At 38.7% G+C, this 16,852-nt stretch overlaps 1 protein-coding gene across 4 annotated transcripts in view; it reads left to right on the top strand.

Annotated features, from left to right (window-relative positions):
- LOC116325588 (tyrosine-protein kinase CSK) overlaps positions 1 to 16,852 on the top strand; it is a 53,740-nt gene that overhangs the window by 10,362 nt on the left and 26,526 nt on the right. The window contains exon 2 of one of the 4 annotated variants that reach the window (XM_031746537.2): positions 490 to 528. The exons of 1 other annotated variant lie outside the window; for it this stretch is intronic. The gene's annotated coding sequence lies outside the window, so the exon portion shown is untranslated. Of the gene's footprint in view, positions 1 to 489; positions 595 to 1,217; positions 1,359 to 16,852 lie in introns of those variants that run through there. 2 more of the 4 variants (XM_039612954.1, XM_031746539.2) reach the window with 2 other exon arrangements.

Below are 16,852 nucleotides of genomic sequence, written 5' to 3'. Positions count from 1 at the left end.
GAACAGTTTTTAACAAAATTGGTATCTGCAATAGAATTGTACAGTGGCTTGCAAAAGTATTCGGTTTGAATAATTACGCACACCCCACTTTTCAGTTATTTATTTGTAAAAAATGTTTGGAATCATGTATGATTTTCGTTCCACTTCTCACGTGTACACCACTTTGTATTGGTCTTTCACGTGGAATTCCAATAAAAGTGATTCATGTTTGTGGCTGTAATATGACAAAATGTGGAAAAGTTCAAGGGGGCCGAAGACTTTTGCAAGCCACTGTATTCTACGTACCACTAAATGCAAATTAAAAATGAATAAATAAGTCTAAATTTACTAAACAAATAAAAAAAAAAAATGTGACTGACTGAATATGTTAACCAGTTAAGAGCTTATCCAAATGAACCTAATTTTCATAAAATTGCACATCTCACACTCACACAAAGCCCTCACAGTCCAATCTGAGTTGTGTACTTACATTTTATCACTCATTTACAGATCATCTGCTGTTACTCCTGATGTCAACAACTTTATGGGGTCAGTGTCTAAGGAAAATAAACCCACCCTTCTCAAGTTTCTGTAAAGGCAGAGTCTCCTGGGAATGTAAGAATTCAGGGTCATTTCATATCCACACACTTCTTCTTCTTTATTTGGTCTGTTTGAGTTTTATTCTCATTGTCTCAAGTAAGGGCAAAGATGTGATAAATTTAGGGTTTTAGATCATTTTCTGTGGTTCTTCCTGTTTTTGTCTAAGTAGGGCAAGCAGAAGATTTTTTTGTTATTGACACAGGAGGTTCCTTCACACTTGTTGTGAAGTTATATTACTAATAAAGGCCATTCTGTTTAAATTTTCAGACCATTGTTGTGCATGGTTATATCAGGGTTCATGAGAAATAATCTTAACCAGTGTTTTTTTTTAAACTAATTTCCTCAAACATGGAATACATTTGTTGATTTAGAAATAGAGGAAGAATGTATATGCATTTGTTGAGTAAGGTAGTAGACTCATTGTCTTAACTGTATGCGGAACAATCTACCTTACGTGTGTAGGCACTCCCCAACGGCCCATTGTGAAGCTGGAAAAATCCTGTATTTGTATTGTGATATAGCTAAGCATTCAGCGTTGGTGCATTTTTTTAATAGCTTGTGTTATAATGAGTTTTAACTGTGAAAATAATTCTCTTATTAGTGCTTTTTGCTCGTGCAGATGTGAACACAGTAATCGCACTTTGGTAGGGACCAGAACAATCGCACTGAGACCCTTTGAAGGAGGAGTCTCGGTACGGTCCCAAATGAACTCCAGAGTGCTTTCTTTATTGTGCGAACCCGATCCGAACCAATAACCAGGTGTACATTACAAGTTTGAGGTAAGAAAAAAAAGCCCATAGCCACATAAACTTTGTATTCTCAATGCAGGAAGATACAATAAATGTGCAAAGGTCTGCACAGACTAGCAACTATCTGTGAAATGAATGTAAATACTCAATATTTTCCAATAGTCATCCAGTACAACACCTTCTTCCTGTGTTTACTCTGTTACTCCCACCCAGAACCCACTTAAAACTCTCACTTGGGTTGTAGTGACGCGTTCCCTTGGATTTTTCTCTGTGTAAAAACAAACTAAACCATAAGAAAAAGCTACAAGTTTACAAGTTCATCAACTGATCCAGACCAGAGTAAGCGAACTATAGGTGTGAAAACACCTTAAGACTGGCCCAGTTTGTTAATCATGTATATACTTGTTAATCACAAATGGAGGAAGCCCTAACATTATGAACTCTGCAGGTCAACTTGCAAATCTCGGCAGAGTAAACAGTGTCTGTTTGTTTTTTGTATAACACATTTTTTGTAACTTTTTAATTCTGTATGTTATTTTACTGACCAATGTTTAAAACTGTATTTAAGGTCATACAGTGCTTCAAACTTCACTTTAAGGCTGTGTGCCTGTCCCTGGACTGTGAGAGTGAATGGGGTTATCGGTGCATGAAGTCTGTCAAGCTTTCATAAATTTGCAGAAGAAATCCCCAAGTCCTACTCTCTGCAGGGAAGATTTGCAGTTGCTGTCTGTGCAAACATTGGCTCTGCATTAGCAGAAAGTCTCCTAATGCCTCATGCCTGCCTCGCTGTCTACCTGGATTTTCTCACCTACACCATTACTGTCACCTTAACACCCAGTGTCCAATGGTAAAAACAAGGTCTGGATGGGCTGCCTAAATGCATTTTTCCAGTTTACACATTCTCGTAGAAACACATGCACTAAAACGTTCACACAGCTGTATGTTCTGAGCGAATATGCTCACTGCTGGTTTGTCATTCTGTTTTTTGTTTCTGCTAGTCTTGTGTTGTTTTCCAGCCCAACAATACACTGTTTGGCAGGTTGTGTTGCCTGGTATCTGTGTGGGGAAGCAGAGATGTTTTCTGCTTTGATTTAACAGAGACACAGTGTGTAGGAGTGTCTTTTCAGTTAGGCTCTTTTTGCAGCAGATGCAAAGCAGGTGAGTAAGAGGAGTTTTTGGTGTGTGTGCGCTTGCATTTTAACGTCCTCAGCATGCTTAGTATGATTTTTAAAAGGACTTAAAGTAGGACATTGTTTATATGGTGAAATGTGAATATTTTCATGTCTGTCGTGCACACAGCCATTCTGGACAGTCCCTCATTTTCAGTGTTGAGCGCTTGACATACAGTCACAGCAGCACTGCACATTTACATCTGTCAGTTCGCCTTTAAGCTAATTGGGCTACATCACTTAACCAAGCCTATGAAAAGAAACCAATGACCTAGTTAATAGTATCTCTTGGGGTGTACTATTATGGCTGAAACAGTAGTAATTCTGAACTGGTTATGCTTGCAAGATATTTTAAGTGCAGTTTATCCCTCTCAAACAAAAGAATAGCTACGTGTCGTCATTATTTTGACGTGTTGATTTTAGAAACTCCTGTTATAGTTTTGTTTTACTAATTCTACAGTTGTTTATTATTAAATCTGACATGCTTTGATATTTACATGGAAGTAACAGCAATGATTACCCCAAGTAAACTAAACCCAAAAAAATCACATTCTCTCCATCAAGAAAAACTTGCTAGAAGCTTCAGAGAGAACACTAATTTCATTCACTGTCGTTGTGGTGAATATGCATGTGCACACATACTGTGTGCGCACACACACGTGGGTTAGTCTAAACAGGCAAATGTGTCCGTACCCCATAGTGTGCGCTAATGCAAGTCTGTGGTTGTGAATTAATAATTCAGAGTACTGGCATAGCAGGGTGGAGCCTTTATTATTCATGGTTGGCGATGGAACCAACAGATGACTGCATTAAGGACGAGCAGATAGAGTCCTCTGCCAAGAAACCACACTTCATGCTTCTAGCCACTGTCATTTACACCTACCAGTCCTCTATGCTCGTCTGACTCCTCCTCTTTTTTTTCTATGTCCTTGTTCTCCTGATCTCTGTCCTCTCCATCTGTGAGCATCTTTTTCTCTCTCATTTAGTATCATCTTCGTCTCTCTTTCTGCATCTTGGGTATTTTGTGCTTTCCTTGACTAATCACAGAACTCTTTATTTAAACTCTTTTTCTTTTGTTTTTAATTGCGTTACAAATATCTGATGGAAGTTAAAGAAACATTTTGTAATAGCACATGTATATTAAATTGGAAATATAATGTGGAGATGAAAAGTATAGTAGTGATTTGTCAATTAAATTTGGTAATCTATATAAATATTGTAACTGCAGAGCAATAAGGATTTATCAATGACTGCCTTTTGTGATTGGTCTGGCCAGTCAAACACTCATTGACCATGACAACCTGATAAGTCTATCTCACATTTTTATTTTTTTTTTTCAGAAGAACGCTCTATTTCTAGCTGCTGTTGTTTTCTCTTGAGCAGCAGCATCCATTTGTAGTTACCTTATTTTCAAAGGTGGAAAATATTCCGGCTATTTCCAAATCTGGGATTACTCGTTGTGCAGGCAGTCTGTATAATCACTGTTTTGAACCATAATAGTTTCAAGTGTCATTTGCAATTTGGGTTTTGGCTTCAGCTTCTCCCTGTATGCCTCTCTTCTCCCTAATTCCCTTTATTGTCCACTGAATCTTTTTCTGCATGGTCTCAGTGCCACTGCCCCTGAATGCTGCTTTTATTGAAGAGATTCTGAGCTGCTGTTGCCACTAATGCTGCTGCCATATTGTACCCAAACCCCGCTGTGGCTGCTTCTAATGAGATTCTTTGTGTCTCCATCGCCGTGCTTTGCCTCCTCGTCTCCTCTTCTGCTCTGAATAGAGGAGTTGTCGCGCTTTAGCATCAAAGGAGTAGGAGAGGCAATGAAAGCAGCAGAATCAGCAGGCGGTTTCCCTGTGTATCCCCTTCCTCAGTCACTCTCCTAGGATGTTTAAACCAATAATGTATATAGGTGTGCACGTTTAAGGTATAGTATATTAAGCCATGACTGCATGTGCGTATTTGTTTATATACACTGCATTGTGTCCCACACTTGAGCTGTTTTCACAGAGTCTGGAAAATCTGGAGAATCAGGTCACACTTAGCACACAGCAGTTTGTTAGGGATGTTTTCACAGGGCTGCTCGATTCCAGAAAAGGTTTTGTCAGTATTGAGATCAGAATTTTTTAACATAATTACTAGGAGAAGAAGCAGTTACTTTTGCGTGCTCCCTTATTTACAATGGGCTGCAACAGCAGATAGCTGGACATATTTAATCTGGCAGATTTTTACTCTGGATGCTTTTCTTGATGCAATCCCAAAAGGGCTTTGTGTCTCCTTTCAAGATCAAAATGAGGATCTTTCACTTTTCTGGCAAATGTGTAAACCACTACAATGTGGAGACACATTTGTCATGATCTGCAATAAATACGGGTGTAAATTTTTATGTGGCCTAAAAGTGTGTCGTTGACATGAGGGCACCATGAGGGTATGTTCCGTAGCACGCATTACAATTTAGTAAAGGGAAGCTAGTTCAGCAATGTTGAACAAGCACAATGCTTTGCAACATATGCAAGAAGACTGTTCCTTATATTGTGCAGGCTGCTGAAGAGTTAAAGGGTTACGTTACTTTATTGTTAATCTGCTGAGCAGTTATGTTATGCTTTTATTTAAAATTTCCAGTGAAAACACTACCTAGGGTACTTTTGTGTTTACATTAGACTTTTGCTGTGGCACTGTAAATACTACTGTGTAACTTCTGTTGCACTGTAATGCTGCTGCTGGCACCTTGTGGTAATAGAGCTACACTTTGAATTAGGTAGTCTGTCACAAGTGATGGTAGGAATTTTCCATCCTTCTTTGTAAAAGAAGGATGGAAAATTCCATTTATTTTGTTTGAAGTAATTGTGGTAGTCTGCAAGCCGGACTAACAATGAAGCATTCAGTATTTTTTTTTTTCTGTGTCGTTACAACTTAATAATTACAAGTTTCCTATATTTTCCAGTATTGTTATATGCTATGTCACCCCTGCTGATTACTGTTAGACTGAAAAAAATATTCTTTACATTTAACACATGAAAAAAACTTGTTCCTCCCATTACAGCAGATGTGAAATAGGTCAAATTACCAAAGAAAGATTAAGTTTGGTTTATGGAGAGGCAAAAGTAAAGGAAAAGGATTCACTAAAGGGCAAACCAAGAATTATTGGAAAACAGAATGCAGCACAATAAATATTTTATCTTGATTATATTCTTTCAATTTATTTAGAACCTAAAATTGTTGTTGAAGCTAATTTGGAATGCATGCAGGAAGCATCGCACAGCGACTGATTTTGTGCTTGGGAGCTGACAGGGTAAAGACCATTTTGAGGTCCAGGTCAGCTGCATCAGACATTTGTCTCCTCCATCAAAGAATATCTAGAAAAGTTCAAAGTTTTGAAGTACATGTGCAAAATGGCTACAGACTTTAGTTGTGCAGGCAGCCTGGCTATATTAATGGCTGGGACTAATTTAAGCATTTGTTTTTCAAAGAACAAACCCATCAATGATAATTTGATTAATGGACAATCCATTGGTTATTAGTTTGACTTCTGTCACTACTTTCTACCGAACACAGGGCTTTATGTCTCAGTTCCCACCTGGCTCGCTGATGTAGTCCCCTTGTTAAACTGCCTCTCTAGTGAACTTTTTTTCACATGAACTACAATTCCCTCATCCACTTCTATCTCAGACCTCTCATCTCTACTTGAGGAACTTCCTAGAACCCTAGTCATCTTTTCCTTCTGTTCACCTCTGCATTTAACATGAACACTTGCATAACATCACCACTGAGCTTTCCTTTGTCTGTCACACCTACTGTCTCATTAATGGATGTAATTAAGTCTGTACAGCCAGCCCCACACACACCTACTTGCACTGTACTTTTGAACCTGTATTGCTTTCACTTTGTTGACTCTTGCCATCACAATTGCTCAGAATAAACCTTTACAAAGAGCTCCGTGTCCTATCATTCAAAATAGGACTAGAGTAACTTAAAGGTAAATGGTGATGATAAATACTTACAGAAACTACAGTCAACATTTCAAGCATCTGTTATATTTATTCTGTCTCTCCGTAGTCAGGTGAACAAGCCATTTTGGTGCCTTGGCAACTCATAGAGCATGCATTGCATTGTCAGATTAGACCAAACGTTTTCTAGCAACTCCCCTGACTTCATTAAATGCAGTGCTAATAGAGTAGGTCTTTTTAATATATATTGGTGCTACTAACTGAACAATCATCGTTAAGCTAATTGTATGAATATGGATATTTTTTTATTGTAATTTTTTTTTAGCTAATGCATATTCTTATGAAAACGCAATTATAAATGGGGGAATCCTCTACAAAAAGTAGTCCAAGCAGGCTCACTCCCAGCAAGTAGTCTCTTCTTTGTCTCCAGAATGTAGGAAATGATGAAAATGACTGTAGCCTGCCTCCGCCTGCATGGATATTGAGAGGATATAAATAGCCAGGCTTGCATGAGTGTGTGCTGAGACTGGAACCGCAGCACACAGAGCTCAAACAATAAGCCGTCACCACTACCCTTCCTCCCCTCTGCTTTCTCCAGTCCAGCAGCCTCCCAGAACTCAAAGGGGGAGGTGGAGAGGAGTAGGAGGAGGGGGGTATTCTCTCTCCCTCTTCCTTTCTTTCTTTCACTTCCTGTCTCCCTGCTTTTGTAATTTGTCATTAGCGGCAAGCCCAAGCCTGTCACTTGTTACGTCAGAGAAGCAGACTGGACGGCTGCCTCCTGTCTTCCCACCTGTCAGTCAGTTGGCCTGTCTGACTGTAGAGTGAGAGGGTTCTGTGTCACGCTGCTCTATTTTTTTATTGAGTCAGATAAAAATAGGGGTCGACGGATTAGATGCACGCATGACTCCTTTAATCTTCTGCAAAGAAAGGATGGGTTTTTTTTGTTTGTTTGTTTGTTTCGTTTTGTCTTTTCTTCCTCAGTTCAGACTTTGACTAGTATTTACTGTAACAATTTCTTTTAGGTTTATGCAGGTTTTCTGGTAAAAGCACAACTTGCTTATGTTTAAAATTTAATTTGAAATCTTAAAATAATTTAAGCTGCAGCTGCTAAGTTCATTTTATAATTATCCGTGTATTGGGCACTATTTTTAAACTGGATAAATGTTTCTGAGACCACAAAATTGCCTCAGCCTACAACACTGCAACCGTCCGTCTGTCTCTGTTGCTGCTAAATCAGAAAGTCAAACTCGGAACAAGAATTTCTGTAGGACAGTTACAGCAGCACCTCGGCTAAAAAAAAGAAAAGGTAGTGGCGATGGCTAGAAATGTTTCATGTGGCAGATGGCAGAGGGAGCCACACAGTCATAATGACTGAGTAAGCCACAGTTTCTCTGAACTTCTTCACTCTCTCCTGCCTCTCTGTTCTTCTTGAGATTTCAGTGTTCTCTCCAAACACCAGCTTTTGCCGGAGAGAACATGGCTTTCTCTTCTGACTTCAACCTGGTATAATCCGGGAGCTCTCTTTCAAGACCAAAAAAAGGAATAAGTGGACATAAAACCCTACATGTATCGATCCAGATATATACACCACAGAGCCCTGCTTCAAAAGTTGTCACAGATTTATTACTCTCTGTGAAGCTTAAAAAATAAAGTTGGTTTTTGGAGCATGTGTAGTGTTAGGGACTTCTTCATTGTTAGCCAGCTGCACGGAAAGGTTAGCCATAGTGCTGAGGGTGTTTGAGTCAAGTGATCGACAACTTAAGTTGACGCTGCCCGCTCTGTCCAATTTTGCTTTTGTTTGTTTGATTTTTGTTTTTCTCCCCCTCGTTTGACTGTTGTGCAGATTGGATGCTGCAATCAGCTGGCAGAACACGTGTCCAGAAAATGTGACCAGCGCTGTTTTATGCAATATTAAGGTGTGATTACACCACAACCTTAAATACGTTTCTTACCAAAGCATAACCAAGATTCTTAAAATCCACCAGCATCACAGCAATAAAAACAAATTACTTTAGTCTTCAATTGCATTTAATTTTGATTTAACCGATGTAGATGGTGTGAATTAGCCTTAATACATGTAGTGTAAAGGAACAAATCAGGCAGATGTTTTTAAACCTTATATCATGGAATCAGTTTTTCTGTATCTCTTATCCTCATTAACCTAAGAGCTTTAATAGGTCTGTAGAGCCTTGAGAAGGAAGACAAAGCAATTCTAAGCTGTGTTTACACATTGCAACAAGCTACGTAACTGTTAAAACACACACCTGAGGTGTGTGCTTGGATAAAAAACATGACTTACAAGGAAGTCATTTCCTCCTTTGGTTTTTATGCTTAACTTAAACACGTTGTATATTTCAGTGAATTCATGCCTTCAACTTTTCCTCCTTGTGGACCACTGCTGCTTTTTGTTGTTGGCATGTGTCAACTAGGAACAGGTTAGACCTTGGCGAGGTCGCCTGTCTCTTTTTAAGAGATTTTAACCGGGTTAACTGGTGATTCCATACATGTAGTTTCATATAATGGTGATGAGTGACATGACATTTACTGTGAAGAATTATCCAAATTAACCGTCCCTAATAGGTTCTCAGATGTGTTTTAACGTGCCTGATGAATTGAAGAATTGTTTTGTAAGAAACTGTTTGGTTGCTGCAGCCTATAAGTCGATCAGATCAAAGTACTTTATCATCAGTGTATATTGATATGATAAATACATTTTTTTTATGTTTTTCTCTGTTAAAATGCTATGTGCTTATCTTTGAGAGCTAACATTTTGAATGACCCACTAACCACTACTTTTAGTCCACCTGAAAATCAGCTGAATTCACCCTCAGTTAAGCTTTTCGGTCTTTTTGAACACTGTGGTTTGGTTTTAGAATAGTGGAGAAATGATGTTGTATGGTGATTTTTGCCTCGCCCTTGCTCTGAACAGTCAGTCAGAGTCATGTGATCAGTGAAGCATGTGGAGCCCCGGTAGTGGCTGCTTGCTGTGCTGGAAGACAGCTCATCCAGATGAAGGGCATGTGGACACTGAAGCCTATTAAATGTCTGGGGAAGCTGCTTGCATCTCTAGGCACATCATCTCTCTGCATTTCCACTAATTGGTGCCTACTTCCTGCTTCCTTGTGGGGGGTCTCTTGGCACATTGAATACACACACATCAGTGTAGTTGCAGATACAGATACAAAGACAAATGCACACCACAAAGCCTGCCTGCTGCCATGTCTTCTTATGTCCGTTTTAATCCCCCACCCTGTTTCTTTCAGTACAGCTTTGCACCAGTGTGCTGTTGATTTTGAAAATCAAAAGCTTATTAAAAAAAGCCTGTACTTTTTTTTTTTTTCAGACACTTGTCCTCTGATGGGATGACTCTATTGCCAAATATTTCTGTTTAGCTGTCATCCTGTTGGACTTGCTGTATGGTGTGATCTAATAAAGACATTGTTTGGTTAGTTACTGCCCCTTCTTTTTATTCTTGTTTTTCTTTCTAAAAATTAGCTTTTAACATTTTTGTGGGGTTGTATTTTTGAAACTCAATTTGAGTGCAAAGCTCACAGTTTGAACAGCCAGGCGGTCAGGAAGTGATGGATTAACTGTTCACTCTGCAAAAGCTGTGTCTTTTTTTAGTTTAAGCTTACACTGTATATTTGCATACCCAGTAGGTCACATTTCCATATTTCCCTGCCTTTTTTTAGACAATACAAATACAATACAAACTTTGTATTGAGTCTAAGTGGAGGTTCGATAGTCACAGCGGCACTACACTTACTGCCATAATTGTAATAACTCCATGTGCTAGAGACAAGACATTACTGTTGATACGTCATTGTTAAAAATATACAGTCGGTTTATTTACTCTAGACAAAATGAGGTTAGTAAATATTGTTTATACGTATATAAACTCATTTGTTCAACAGCATATGTTATTAAAAAACACTACAATTTGGTTCAAGCCCAGGCACCACCAAACTGCACTGTTGGGCTGTTAAGTCCAGGGCCTTAGCCCTTTTTGCTTCTCGGGTGCTGCATCATGGCTGACTGCTCTGCTCTCTGCTTCTTCCTTCTCTTCTTGTTTCCTGCTCGTAACACTTTATAGTTAAATACAGAATTTAGTAGTCTGATTGTTTTCTTTCTTTCTTTGTTAATTCTTGTATCTGTCAATAGTTAACATCAACTCACTTTTAAATTTACAGTAAAACATGTAGTCTAATTTAGTTCGGCATTATGTGTTTTTGGTTGTAAAGGGAAGCGTAACAGTGTTTTTGGGTAGTGTGTAATGGCCTGCCTTTGATTGTCTTCTTAATTTGTTGATCATACACATCTGTGCACAACTAGAAGTAATTTTGAACCTGCAACCCAAGTCAGCGTATAAACCTGTGGCTTTTGTTCAAAACAGCCAGAGAACCCAAAAATAGTCTGACGCATGAGCAGGCCATAACTCTGTTCCACGCCACAAACCACCAGACTGCTAATTTTGTAGTTCAACCCTGTTTGTTGGTTTAGCAGTAGCTTACTAGTTATTAATGTTATTACAAGTTGGCTGGTTACAGCAGGCCAAAACGGCACTCATGGCACTGGGACATGTCCCAATGCTCCAGATGGGCAAATGCCACCATGTCCTGACTTTGACAAGAATGAACAGTGCATAATGTATGTTCACATTTGCAGTGTTTATTTACTACTACTTCAGTGAATAATTCAAATTCACACAGTATTAGCTGCTGTAGTTACACGTTGCAGTTTGCATGTAGATTTGTTCAGTCTTTTTTACTGAAACCAAAAGACCCACAACATTTTTTTTTTCTGCACCAGCTCTTCCTTGTCTGCACCTCTAACTCTGTTCTGTTCTGTTCTTAATTGCCCCCATAGATGAGTTTTATTAGTTAATGTCACTAGATGCTTGGTAGGTCCAAGCATGTCAGCTGCATCAGTGTGTGGGTGAACATAAACCTAGATCAAAAGCACACACTCACTGAAAGCAACTAGTTTTTTGGTAGTTCTATAAGCTTTGATTTGTTGAAGTTCGAAACAAACTGACAGTGTCGGCAGTTAATTTACCCAACATATATTCATGTGAGTAAGATGGGGTCTTTCAAGAAGTCATAAATGATGAATAATTTATTTGATTAATTGCCCCCTGTAGTAAGACTACTAAGTAAAAAGCTGTTTTTGCAAAATATAGATTTTGTTTGGAGTCCTGTCAAAAGATGCAGAGTTTACGCAGCGTCGAAAACTAGCAGTTCCCAAGAACCAACACACAGCTGGAATATAAAATATGCAATGCACTGAAAACACTTTGTTTTGTGAATGGAGCTGTCTTGGCACCAGATTGCATAGCATTACCTGACTAACCAGTCTTGGAATTCTTTGGGAATGTTGTTTACAAGTTTACGTATAATACTCCTCTTTGTTGAGTGTGATGGGAGCTGTGGCATAATGCTGTCTAAGTAAATAAAATTTCCCTCAGGATAGTTATTGGCTGTTTAACAGACAGAAATCTAGGTCAAGCTAAGTTGCCACCCCCAAGTTAAAAAAAAAAAAAAAAAAAAAGAAAAAAAAAAAAGACTTTAATAAGTTCTTGTTGAAGCATTACTGTTAGATTGTAATCTGTGGATGGCCTTGGGCCTGCTGTGGACTTGAGCTTGCATAACCCAAGGCTTTGTCACAGTAATTTTAGAAATCAACAACAGCAATCTCAGTTAAACACCAGCCTTCTCTGGTGATTTCTGTTTAAGCTCTTATTTATCCAGGAAAAGCTGACATGGCAGCAATCAGTTGAACATTCTCATAGTTGCATGCAAATGATAGGTGTCTAGTAAAACAGTGCTGCATTTCTTGGACTGAGTCAAATAATAAGAGCTGGACTAGAACCATGAGCTTAATGGCCAAGATTTTAGCTTGCAACCAAAGCAAAAATATGCTCCTGTAGCTTCCATGTTGGCACTGCCCAAAGAGGTTTTGGTCTTCCCCAAAAAGAAAATGACCAGGACTATTTTTTTTTTTTTTTTTTTCAAGTTGGGTATCAATTGTTCAAGCATAAAATATATTTTTGTTTATTAAATAATGAACAGTAACACAGACTCTGTATCTTAACTAAATGCAACCTAATTGTGCTTGCATACATACTTTTCCCTAGCCAGCTCATCCAAGGGACTCTATTCCATTTCCAGTACAGGATAGGCAATACACACAATCACTCCAGTGTATCCTGGGTCTGCTATGGGATGTCCAGTAGGAAATGCCCAAAGCACCCCACCTAGGAGGTGTTCAGGAGTCATTGTTGTCAGATCCTCCAACATCGTCAGTTGGCTACTTTAGATGTGGTCAAATAGCAGTTCTACTCAGAGCCCCTTCTGAATGAGTGAGCTGCTCACTATACTTCTAAAACAGAGCCAAGACACCTCTCAGAGGAATCTCATTTGTGCCCAGTTGTTTGTATCCAGTTGTTTGTATCCTTTAGCCAAAGATCATAGTTATACAGTTCATATACATTTGGACTGGGACAAATTTTATTTTTCTAATTTTGAATTCTGTACATTACCACAATAAATTTTAAATAAAACCACTCAGATGCAGTTGAAGTGCAGACTTCTAGCTTTAGCTCAGTGAGCTGAACAAAAAGATTGCATAAAAATCTGAGAAACAAAAGCATCTTTTAACACAATCCCATCAGGGGGGCTGTTATTAGAATAACTGGACAAATAAAATAACTGAAAATAAAATATTCATTTTTTTTCAATACTTGGTTGAAAACTCTTTCCTGGTAGTGACAGCCTGAAGTCTTGAACTCATGGACATCACCAGATGCTGGGTTTCCTCCTTTTTAATGCTCTGTCAGGTCTTTACTGCAGCAGCTTTCATTTGCGATTTGTTTGTGGTCTTTCTTTCCAATGTTTATTCTTAAACAAGTGAAATCATGCTCGGTTGGGTTAAAATCGGGTGACCTATTTCGCCATTCAAAAATACTCCACTTCTTTGCTTTAATAAACTCCCGGGTTGCTTTGGCTGTTGTTTTGGGTCATTACCCATCTGTATTATAAAACGCCGCCCAATCAGTGTGACTGCACGTAGCTGGATTTGATAAGACAATATGTCTCTGAACACGTGAGAATATCATCATTAAACACTAGTGTCTTCAGTGCCACTGGCCATGCATGCCCAAGCCATCACATTACCTCTGCTGTGCTTTACAGATGTGGTATGCTTTGGATCACAAGCTGTTCTGCCAGTGCGTTTCATCTTTCTCAGGATGTGCCAACTGTAGAAGTTGCCACTCTTAATATTGTAGAAAATTCTCGGATGGGTATTTTTCTGTGTTCAACTCCAAGCCTTTTATCTGCTTAATTGATCATTAATGACATAATGTAGGAATTCCCCACACCTGCCCATGAAATAGCCTTTGAGTCAATTGTCCCAATACTTTTGGTTCCTTTAAAAAAATGGTGGCACATGTTAAGGAGCTCAAACTCCTAAACCCTTCATCCGGTTTGAATGTAGATACCCCCAGTTGAAAGCTGACAGTCTACACATTATGTCCATCTCCATTAAATAACTCTAATTGAAATATCTTTCAATAAACGGGTAAAAAAAAAAAGAAAAGAAAGAAAACTTGTGTCAGTGCTCAAATCAGTTCAAGTACCCTGAGGTTTTGCTCTCTGCAATCACTAAATGGTGATTTTAATCTTTTATATCTAGATGACACAAATTTCCCAGTATTCCAAGAACTGTGAATTCGAAAATGCACCTTAACTCCAACATTATTTTATGTCAGAACCAGTCTCTTGCATTTCACTTCTTTTAACATTATGCAACAGGAAAATTTCTATATTGGAACAAATTACAACTTCTTAAAGCAAATGAACCAAAAATGTGTAAAAATAAACCAATAACACAATTAGAGACCCTACGTCAGTGTTACATTTGTTTCAAAGGAAACATTTGTTAATTATGTTTTGGCATTTTTGGTCTTTTTCTCTCTCTTTTTTCCTTTTAATAAAATGAAGCAATGGATTATTTTGCAGTAACTGTCCTGTCCGCTGACGTGGGGGTGTATGAATCATCTTTTGTTATCGCTATCTCAGTTGTCTTTTTTCAGAGCTGATTTGAGAAGTATAGACACCATATAATAAAAACCCAGTCCTGTCATAGTTTTTGATAGTTCTTTGTATCTGTGTTCTGTGGCGCACTGAGCAACAGCTCTTCAGGAATCAGGTTGGGGGTGTATAGTACAGAAACAAGAGTTAACATCGCTGTATTCTCTAAGGTCATGGAAAATGCAGAAGTTGTCTAAGAGCTTCGATGCACTGAAATATTAATGTGGTGAAACAAGATCATACAGGCATATTGTAGATGGTAGGCGAGCACTTAATCTCTTTAATCTACATCCACCAAAGTGCAGTAGGTTGCAGGAGCTGATATGAATCACAAAGGTTTAAAAAGAACAGGATGGAACACACAATGCAGGTTAGAATACAAACGACACATAAAATAAAACCATAACATTATTACTGTCATCTGGCACAGCAGAGAGAAAAGCAGCGCTGCATCAAAGCCTACTGTTACATCACTTGGTGTGTTGCCATAACACTCAGCTCCTGTCACACGACGGAAGACAATTAGGAGGAGGGGCGTGGAGAAAGAAGTGATTTGCATTCATGTGTTACCACACATGTGGTTCTTGGGGGGTTGTGAGCCTGAATTAAAAATGTACCCTTTGATGTGATATTTGAACATCCATACACTTGAACCATTTCACTTAACAAGATTTTGTTGTTTGTGCTTATTGCTCATCTGGCCCGGATCATGGTTCATATTTACATCAGGCTAAAGAAAAACTGAAGGTTCACATTCCCAGGCTAGTCTGTTATGGATGAAGGTTTTAAGCAAAAATAAAAGCAAAGCAAAAAAAAAAAAGATAATATTCACCGGGAATTGTTTGACTCACTTAAACTTTAAATTTATAAATGTATTGTGTATACTGTCTTGCTAAATTAATTTAACACAAATTTCAAGTGTGTTTGGTTTTTGGTTTTGGATTGGCTTTCTCTGGTTCCACATGTGAATCAAAAATCCTGTTTCAGAGGAATCTAAGATGTTCAGTGTCTTGACATCTGATAAATCGTCACACTGTGCCAGAAATTGTAGCTGCTTACTCAGGCACACTTACCTATGTTTTTGTTTTTAAATCAGATGCCATTGTCAGACTGAGCACAGTCTTAGGCTTTTACACAGATACTCAGCAAGAATACTGTACAGTGTAATTGCACTCTCTGGACTGCCTTTCCCAGTATCAAACATGTATGTTAATGCAGGTATGTGTGTTAGAAATATATAGTCTGCTCTGTGGGACGAAGCGTTGGTGTTATTGCTCAACTGTCTTCTATAGAAAATTGAATTGACAAAGACACAGGCCCTTATTGAGTACCACTTGATGAACTTATGGAGAGTGATGTGAGCGGTGAGATGTTGAAGCTCTTGAATAGCTTGCAGCCATTCCTCAGCGCTGGAGTAAGATAAGAATAGCACTCACTTGTCTCCTTTCCATTGGCTAGCAAGTGTGGCTGCTCTGTTCCAGCAGGGTTGCTTTAGATGTAAAGAATGGTAAAGTGAAAAGAAGTACCCTCTGGGTTCACAGGAGCAGCCTGGCCTTGGATATATTTGGCTCTGTCAGTTTGCATACTGCTCTGCAGTGGTCTGCAATTAGGCTGTTTCCTGTTTCAACACAGGATATGGTAGGGCTGTGAAGCTTTGCTATAGATGCTTTTAGGGAGAATGCCAGACTCTTTGAAGGAGATGCATCATATTCATGGATCTAAAATTACACAGAGCTCTGTTATTTCATAAGTTTGGGGAATCGCCTGCTTATGCTCACTGAAATATAATCCAAGTGAAAGCTGTAGGTTGTTTTTCATTATTAAGTCCATCTACAATACACAGAACAAGTCACAGTCCAATTTGAAGGGTTTTTTTTGTTGTTGTTGTTTTTCCCCAGTACTCACCTCTTTCAAATTGATTTCAATTAAAGTTAGGTTTAGACCATTAAAATTAGTCTAAAGATCAGCAGTGTAGACATGTTCACATTGGTATCCAAATACAGCCCTTTCCTGCCTCCATAAGAACCACTGGAAACTGTGCGTCAGCAACTTCCTCCTACTTACGCTCCACCCTCCCCGTTTCAACTTGCTGTTTTCTGGACTGGATGGAAGTAAGATGCTTGAATGGAGCCTACCGTGAGAGACCTGCACCTAGTGTTACTTCTGCTTCATTATAACAACGCTGTGTTGTGTAACAGTTTGTGCAGTAGAAAATTAAAAAAGTAATCTTTAAAATGCAATGTGGCAGTTAAGCACTTTAATAAAATGCTTTCTTTTTTCAGGCAGTAAGTAAACTTATGATTGCTACTGTGCAATGACTGCAT

Source organism: Oreochromis aureus, linkage group 1 (assembly GCF_013358895.1).
Source record: "Oreochromis aureus strain Israel breed Guangdong linkage group 1, ZZ_aureus, whole genome shotgun sequence".
Classification (NCBI taxonomy): domain Eukaryota; kingdom Metazoa; phylum Chordata; class Actinopteri; order Cichliformes; family Cichlidae; genus Oreochromis; species Oreochromis aureus.
This window is presented reverse-complemented; position numbering and strand designations above follow the sequence as displayed.